The sequence below is a fragment of the Salvia miltiorrhiza genome, chromosome 8 (genome assembly GCF_028751815.1).
Source record: "Salvia miltiorrhiza cultivar Shanhuang (shh) chromosome 8, IMPLAD_Smil_shh, whole genome shotgun sequence".
NCBI lineage: Eukaryota > Viridiplantae > Streptophyta > Magnoliopsida > Lamiales > Lamiaceae > Salvia > Salvia miltiorrhiza.
The window spans coordinates 23,826,719-23,833,956 of NC_080394.1; positions in this window are offsets into that span (position 1 = coordinate 23,826,719).

The following is a 7,238-nucleotide window of genomic DNA, read 5'->3' on the forward strand; positions in this document are numbered from 1 at the left end:
CAGGATTCCTCTCCAAGACTTGGAGGAAGAAACCAGTCGCCTAATAGGCGATCTCAAATGGAATAATCGAGCCCTCGTTACCAACTTACGACGAGGAGGAGATATCGAGCTAATTCGCGAGATTATCGCGAGTATCCAATTCTACCACGAGCACCTCATGAGATTTGCCGTTACCAGAGCGGCGATAGAACAAAGGAGAGACGAGGCCCATCAGTCACATAATTGATGGAACCAAAAGACAAGGCGGGAGTAGCTTTTCCAAGCTACCACAAGATCGAGCCAAGTTCTTCCGACAACGTCAACTTGCGGGAGATCCAGAAAACGGTAGAATTCTATGGCGTCAAGCTGTACGATCTACCGATGGAGCTGAGCAGAATATCACTCAAACAAGAGGAAATACTAACCCTCTTGCGTGATATCCAGAAAAGAATGGAGGAGATCGAAAGGCGAAAACCATGTTCCGGAAAAATTCGGAATCAATGGTCCAAAGACCCAACGCATCTATCTCTATTCGATGCAACACCCAAGGAGTTGCAGCCGAAGGACATAATCCGAATCATGAAAGGCAAATATCATGAATAGCCTTGACAGAATCGGATTAGAAGATCTACAAGAGTTAGCAGAATCTTTTGCTAACCTCAATATGGTTGAGCTAAAGATGAACCAAGGAGATGAGGTGCCCAAAAACGAGCCTCAAGAAGGAGAACCATCAAAGAAGGGACCAGCTCAAGAAGATACGAGCCAGTTCCAACGAACTAAAAGGCGGAGGCCGCGGATGCAGGATACTCCTGTAGGAAAGGTCACCTTAGAACCAATCCATCCATACGGATTGATTCTCAATCTCGACGAAGCCAGTTTCAAGGAATGAGAGGGTCTCATCGACGAATGGGCTTCATCATTAAATGTCGTGATTTCCACAATAGATTACGACAAAAAAGAATTTGCCAGAATCTTCGAAGCCAGCTTGGCAGGAATGGCAAAACAATACTGGGATAAAATTGAAGTCTCAGCAAGGGAAGAAATGTTTAGTAGCACGTCGATTTATGAAATCATCAAGGAGACTACTAGACAAATTAAAATCCATTTCTTGGGAATGGGTTTTTTCGAAGGATCTGCAGAGGAGAAGCGCAAGAAATATCAACAGGCACTTTACAATCTAAGATTGATGGTGCTAGAGCCAAAAGCTCTCGATGAATTCCTGCGCCTGTACACACTATATGTCCATATGGGGGTAATTGATGATCAGAAGGCCATGGATCTCTTCTTCCCGAAGTTTCCAAGTCCATGGAGGGAGATGCTCATCAATGAGTATGTTTCACCAGGAGGATATCCACTTGATAGTGCTTCAAGAAGGATGTCTTATGTCCATAAGAAACTGTCCGAATGGTGCCAGAAGGCGGCGGACCAGAGGAATCTCAAGAGATTGAGGAGACTCAACAAGAAATCCCCATTGATGTGCGACAACATTGATCTTCCAACAGAGATTGGTGCTGAGTTGCTGTATCAAAAAAGGAGCAGAAAGAAACATAGGTATCAACCCTATGAAAGAAAGTCCAGAAGGAGTTCTTGGAAGCCAAGAACTATGTGGACCAGATAGAAGGCACGCTCCTACAAATCAGGCCAACGGAGCGGACCATCAAGAAACCGATTCTCAAATCAAAAGAGAATCCCGGCAAGAAAAACTTTCAGGCGAACACAGGCCAAAACAAATGAAAGTTTTAAAGATTGCAACTGCTGGTCGTGTGGTGCAAAGGGGCATATCTCTACCAATTGCCCCGACAACGAGAAAAGAAAGATAAGAAGATTCGAATCCACACCGGATATCGAAGATGCTATCTACAACCAAGAATTGATACCCGTATATCAATTCGAAGATATATCTTCCGACGAAAGTATATACGAGCAGGAAGAAGTTATTAGTTCTGAGGATTCGGAAATGACCGATGGATCAACCGGAGACGAGTCAGACTAAAGAAGAACACGAGGTCCACCACATCCAGAAGGAGGATCAGAATGGATTTACTAGCCATTTTCTGATTCCACAGGAAGAGGTGGTAAAGAAGCTCGTGAAAAAACTCAAGAAGGAAACCGAAGAGGTACGAGCATACCAAGGGTTTTCCAATGGGAGACTGAATCGAGTTTTTCATAGCTTGATTCCAACCAAAAGGAAGCATCATGTCTATTTTGGTGTCACAAGCCAAGAAATGGCGCTTCCAATTGAGATCACAAGTAATCAGGTGGAAATTCAATTGGTTCCAGCTGAAGATATTAAGCAGGATCTCAAGAAAATGAAGCCAGAAGTCGCAAGTACGATGAAATGGATTCATATTGGAGCAATTCAGTTGGTAATCAAATCCTCCCTCTTCCCAGGGACAGACCAACCGATTGACGTTGCACTTTGCGACAAAAGGGTCAGAGATGCCAGAAATTCAATTCTTGGAGCTTTTTCAGGCAATCTCTATGCCAAGAAGATTATAACCGAGCTCTATCCACAAATCGCTTATAATCTACAAGATTCATCCTTCAGCCGAGCCCTGACTCTTTATCAGGACTACAAGAAGAAGGAATATATGACGGATGGAAATAGGCCATACTCACTGACTTATCAAGTCTCGTATGCCTTATCAAATTCCCATCACACGGAATTATTTCTGGGAAAGGAATATATTGAAATTCCGGAAATATTCAAGGAGGTTGCCAAGGCAGTTAATCAAGACCGAGTGGAGATTCCTCAGATCAGAGAAATCGACATCGACATTGGAGATAAGCCGGTGCTTAGCCATACTCAGAGTCTCAGACTAGGAGAACCAAGGCTATCATTCCAAGGAAATAGGCTAACTTCAGGGCCTATAACAAGAAGTTTCTCTCATTCGTATGAGAGAAAGGCGATCCAGGAAACACCAGTTTCGGACATGAGAATCAAGCTCAAATGTCCCGAAGGATGGAGACAAGTTTCCACAAGATTTGATACAACAAACAGGGAGAACAGGTTTCCTTGTAGTTCGTTGTATTATTTGGCAAATCCAGGAGACAACCGATATATCGGAACTCTAGAGGTTGGAGGTTTTGAAATCCAGACCGAAGGCCAAGCCGGACAAGAAGCAGACGTCCTGATCTTAGGACGAGATTTCCTTGACAAATATAAACCATGGTCATGGAAATCAGGAAGAATGAAGATCACAATCGGGCGTCAAAGATTGATGATCCAATGACAAGTCCATTCTCGATATACATCTCTGTAGGGATGCTATACGAGAAATTCAAAGCAGAATATTTTGCTGCTTATGTGGATTCAGGAGCAGGAATCTGTACAGCAAAGCGAGGAGTCTTTCCAGCAGAAGTGGAAGAAGATCTACCTCGAATTGCAGGAAGGGATTTCTCCAAAAAGATCTTACTTCTATCAAAAGGAGTAAAACAAACGGAAATATTGATCGGAGGAGCAGGACAGACACCTTGGTATAAGGTCAAGACTCCACCAATTTATTTCCATGATACCGGAGCAGATATATTATTCGGAAATAATTTTCTGCAAAGCTTCAAGAGGTACATACAGGACAATGAAGCCCGAAGGCTAGTGTTCACAACCAATTGTGATCACAAAATCATTGTGCAAAGGCTCAATGGAGCTTTTCATCGCTCAATGCCAATCAACTTTCGCAGCAAGCGTGGTGATGATGGCAGACTCCGGAGACCACAAATGAAGGATCAAAGGAGATTCAGAGAAGTTTTGCTCAAATGCAGAACTGAGGGATTCCCAGATCTCTCCAAGGAAGAAACTCAAATCCTCAAAGTATCTCTGATATCACACAAAGATATTAAGGAAGAAGAACAGGTGTCCATTGCCGACGTCAAAAGGAGAATTCAGAAGTGTTACCACGAGGATCCTTTGGCATGGTGGGACAAGAACCAGCTTAGAGCAACCTTGAAAGTTAAAACTGGAAAGGAGCATGAGTTCGTAAGGTTCAGACCTATCCTGATGAACCCTAGAGATCAACAGGATATGATGAGTATAATCAAGGAACATCTTGATTTAAAGCTGATCGAAGAAGGAAGATCACCCTACAGCAGTCCTGGATTTCTAGTAAGAAATCATGGGGAGATCAAGCGAGGAAAGCCAAGATTAGTCATTAATTATAAAGGGATTAATGACATTCTTGAGTTCGACGGATACTTCATCCCGAGCAGAGAACACCTCATCAACTGCATCAGAAGTGCAAGGGTATTCTCAAAATTCGATTGCAAGTCAGGTTTTTACCAGATTCGCATGGAGGAAGGGAGTAAGAAGTTCACAGCCTTCTCAACTCCACAAGGACATTATGTCTGGAATGTCATGCCAATGGGGTTAGCCAACGCACCCCAGATATTCCAAAGGAAGATGGATAATCTCTTCAAGGATTATTCTTCGTTTATGTTTGTTTATATTGATGACATCCTTATTGCATCAAAGAACATTCATGAACATATCAGGCATCTGGAGATCTTTACAGATGTTTGTCAACAAGAAGGACTAGTGCTGTCTGAAAAGAAGGCAGTCATAGCCACCCAGAAGATGGAGTTTCTGGGTATTGAGATCGATGAATCTGGAATTATTCTACAAGACCATATTGTGGAAAAAGTCCAGAATTTCCCGGAGGATCTCAAGGAAAAGAAGCAGCTTCAAAGTTTTCTTGGAGTTGTCAATTTTGCAGGGATGTTTATTAAAAACCTTGCAGAACACAGAAAGGTCTTCAGTCCGCTACTGAAGAAAGATGTTCCATTCGTATGGAAAGAAGAGCATCGAGAGGGTATGAAGAAGTTGAAAGAGATTTGCAAAAATCTCCCAAAACTTTCAATACCACAAGACGAGGATGACTTGGTCCTCTACACCGACGCAAGTGACTTTTGGTGGGCAGCTGTGCTCACAAAGATCACCCCTTATGGAGAAGAACCTTGCAGATATTGTAGTGGTCTTTTCTCCGACAACGAAGCTGTGCGATGGCACATCAACGAGAAGGAATTCTTTGCAGTGCGAAAGGCGTTTAAAAAATGGCCGCTTTTCTTACTAGCTAAAAAATTCGTTTTGAAAGTAGATAACACTAACGTTAAAGCTTTCTTAACAAAAAAGATAGAATCTAAACCTGAAAAGGCTAGATTACTTAGATGGCAAGCAGAATGCCAATATTATGATTATGATATTGTCATTTTGAAATCTGATCAGAATGTTCTTGCAGATTTCCTTACAAGGGATGAAGCTCCCTGAAGTGGAGGCCATCGAGGCAAAACAGGCGCAGCTCTTTGAAAGTCTAGAGTTGCTACAACAAGAATGGGAAAAGTGTGTTCTACACACCAAACAAGCGGGAAAGATACAAGCGGCTGACGAAGCCCAAGTATCCAACCAAATCATTGCTTGCTTCATGAAGATGTTCAATCTTCAGGAAGTACTCAACAAGCCGCTCTTGCGCGTTATCCGAGATAATCGGATTAAAGCAATGCTTTCCGTACAGGGCGGATTACCTGTAGCAGGGGATTCAAGTACCCCTAGCACAAGTCCTGAGGCGATGGTTTCACAGCCAGACCCTCGAGGAAAAGATGTTGTTAAGGGGTCTGTTAGTCAAAAGCAACAATCAGCAATTGTCAAAAAGGGAAGGCAGCAATTGTCAAAAAGGGGCAGCTCAAATTTCCTTCTATGCTGCCACCTACCACAGCTCCATTGCCTATAAATTGAGGGCTTCATAGCAGCATTGAATCACCCCACAACCAACACCACCTAGCAGAAGTGTTATTTGCTAGAGAGAGAGAGAAAAATCTTGTGAGAGAAAACTTCAGTGTGGAAGTTATACACGAGTGATAAAAGTGAGTTGAGAGATAGCCTCTGCGTAGGTAGATACAAAATACAGTGTGGTATTTTTGTTGTACTCCTCCTTTTGATTCTCTAATATATTGGTGTGGGTCCGTGGACGTAGGCAGTTTGGCCGAACCACGTTAAAAATATCGGTGTCATTTTTTCTTCTCGTTTCATATCGGTCGATATCCACAATATTGAGTCACACTTGATCCCGGGCGGAATTAGTTGTGTCTAATTTCCCAACAACAATCCTGGGCGGAATTATTGGCGTCTATAATTCCCAACAACTGGTATCAGAGCCACGGTGGTGGCAGATATTTTTTCTGATGTTTTTTCGCTGTTACTATTCACGTGAATAGTGAATTCCGTGAATAGTGAAATTTGTCGGCGGTTCCGATTTGTCGACAAAAGGTGTTCTAAACACGGTGGTTAGCTGAAAAATCAGAAACGATCCAAGGAGTCCAGATCGAGTGGGAGCAATGTCGACAGACGATAAAATTTCCAAAATTGATAAATTCAACGGTGTGAATTTTGAATTTTTTGGAAAATGCAAATGGAGGATTACTTGTACCAGAAGGACCTGTATAAGCCCTTGAAGAAAAATCTAGAAGTCAAGGACGTGGACGGAGCAAGTCAAAGAATGGCAGGCAGAGCTCCATGAACCACAAGAATTCCAACAAATCAAAGTCTGTTGAATGTTGGAACTGTGGTCAGGTCGGGCACTACAGAACGCAGTGTAAAGTACCTTCAAAGGGAAACGAGAAAAAGACCGAAGCCAATGTTGTGGCTGAAGGAGAAGTACAGATCAAACTCAATGAATCTGTATGAAGGAGAAGGACGTGAGACATATTCCAAAGTTGAGGAATAACTTGATCTCCGTCAAGCAATTGTCGAGAGAATGATGTGATACACACCTCTCAGGTGATTGTTGGAAAATCACTAGGGGCGCAATGATTCTTGCACGTGGCAAGGATACTGGCAGCCTATACACAGCGATGAATGCGTGTGTGACAATTGCAGTTGCTGATAGCAAGAAGAATGCAAATTTGTGGCACCAAAGACTTGGGCACATGAGCCAGAAAGGACTCAAGTATATGCATTCGAAAGGGAAACTACCAGAGCTTCAGTCAGTTGATATAGACTTTTGCGAAAGTTGTATCTTCGGGAAGCAGAAGAGGGTGAGTTTCAACACAAGTGGTAGAACTCTGAAGCAAGTAAAGCTTGAGTTAGTCCACACAGATGTTTGGGGTCCAGCAAGAGTTTCATCCATTGGCGGAAAGTCTTACCTTTGTGACTTTCATCGATGACCACTTGAGAAAGGTGTGGGTTTACTTCTTGAGACAAAAGTCAGAGGTGTTTGAGGCGTTCAAGAAGTGGAAGGCCATGGTGGAAAATGAAACTGGCTTACGGATAA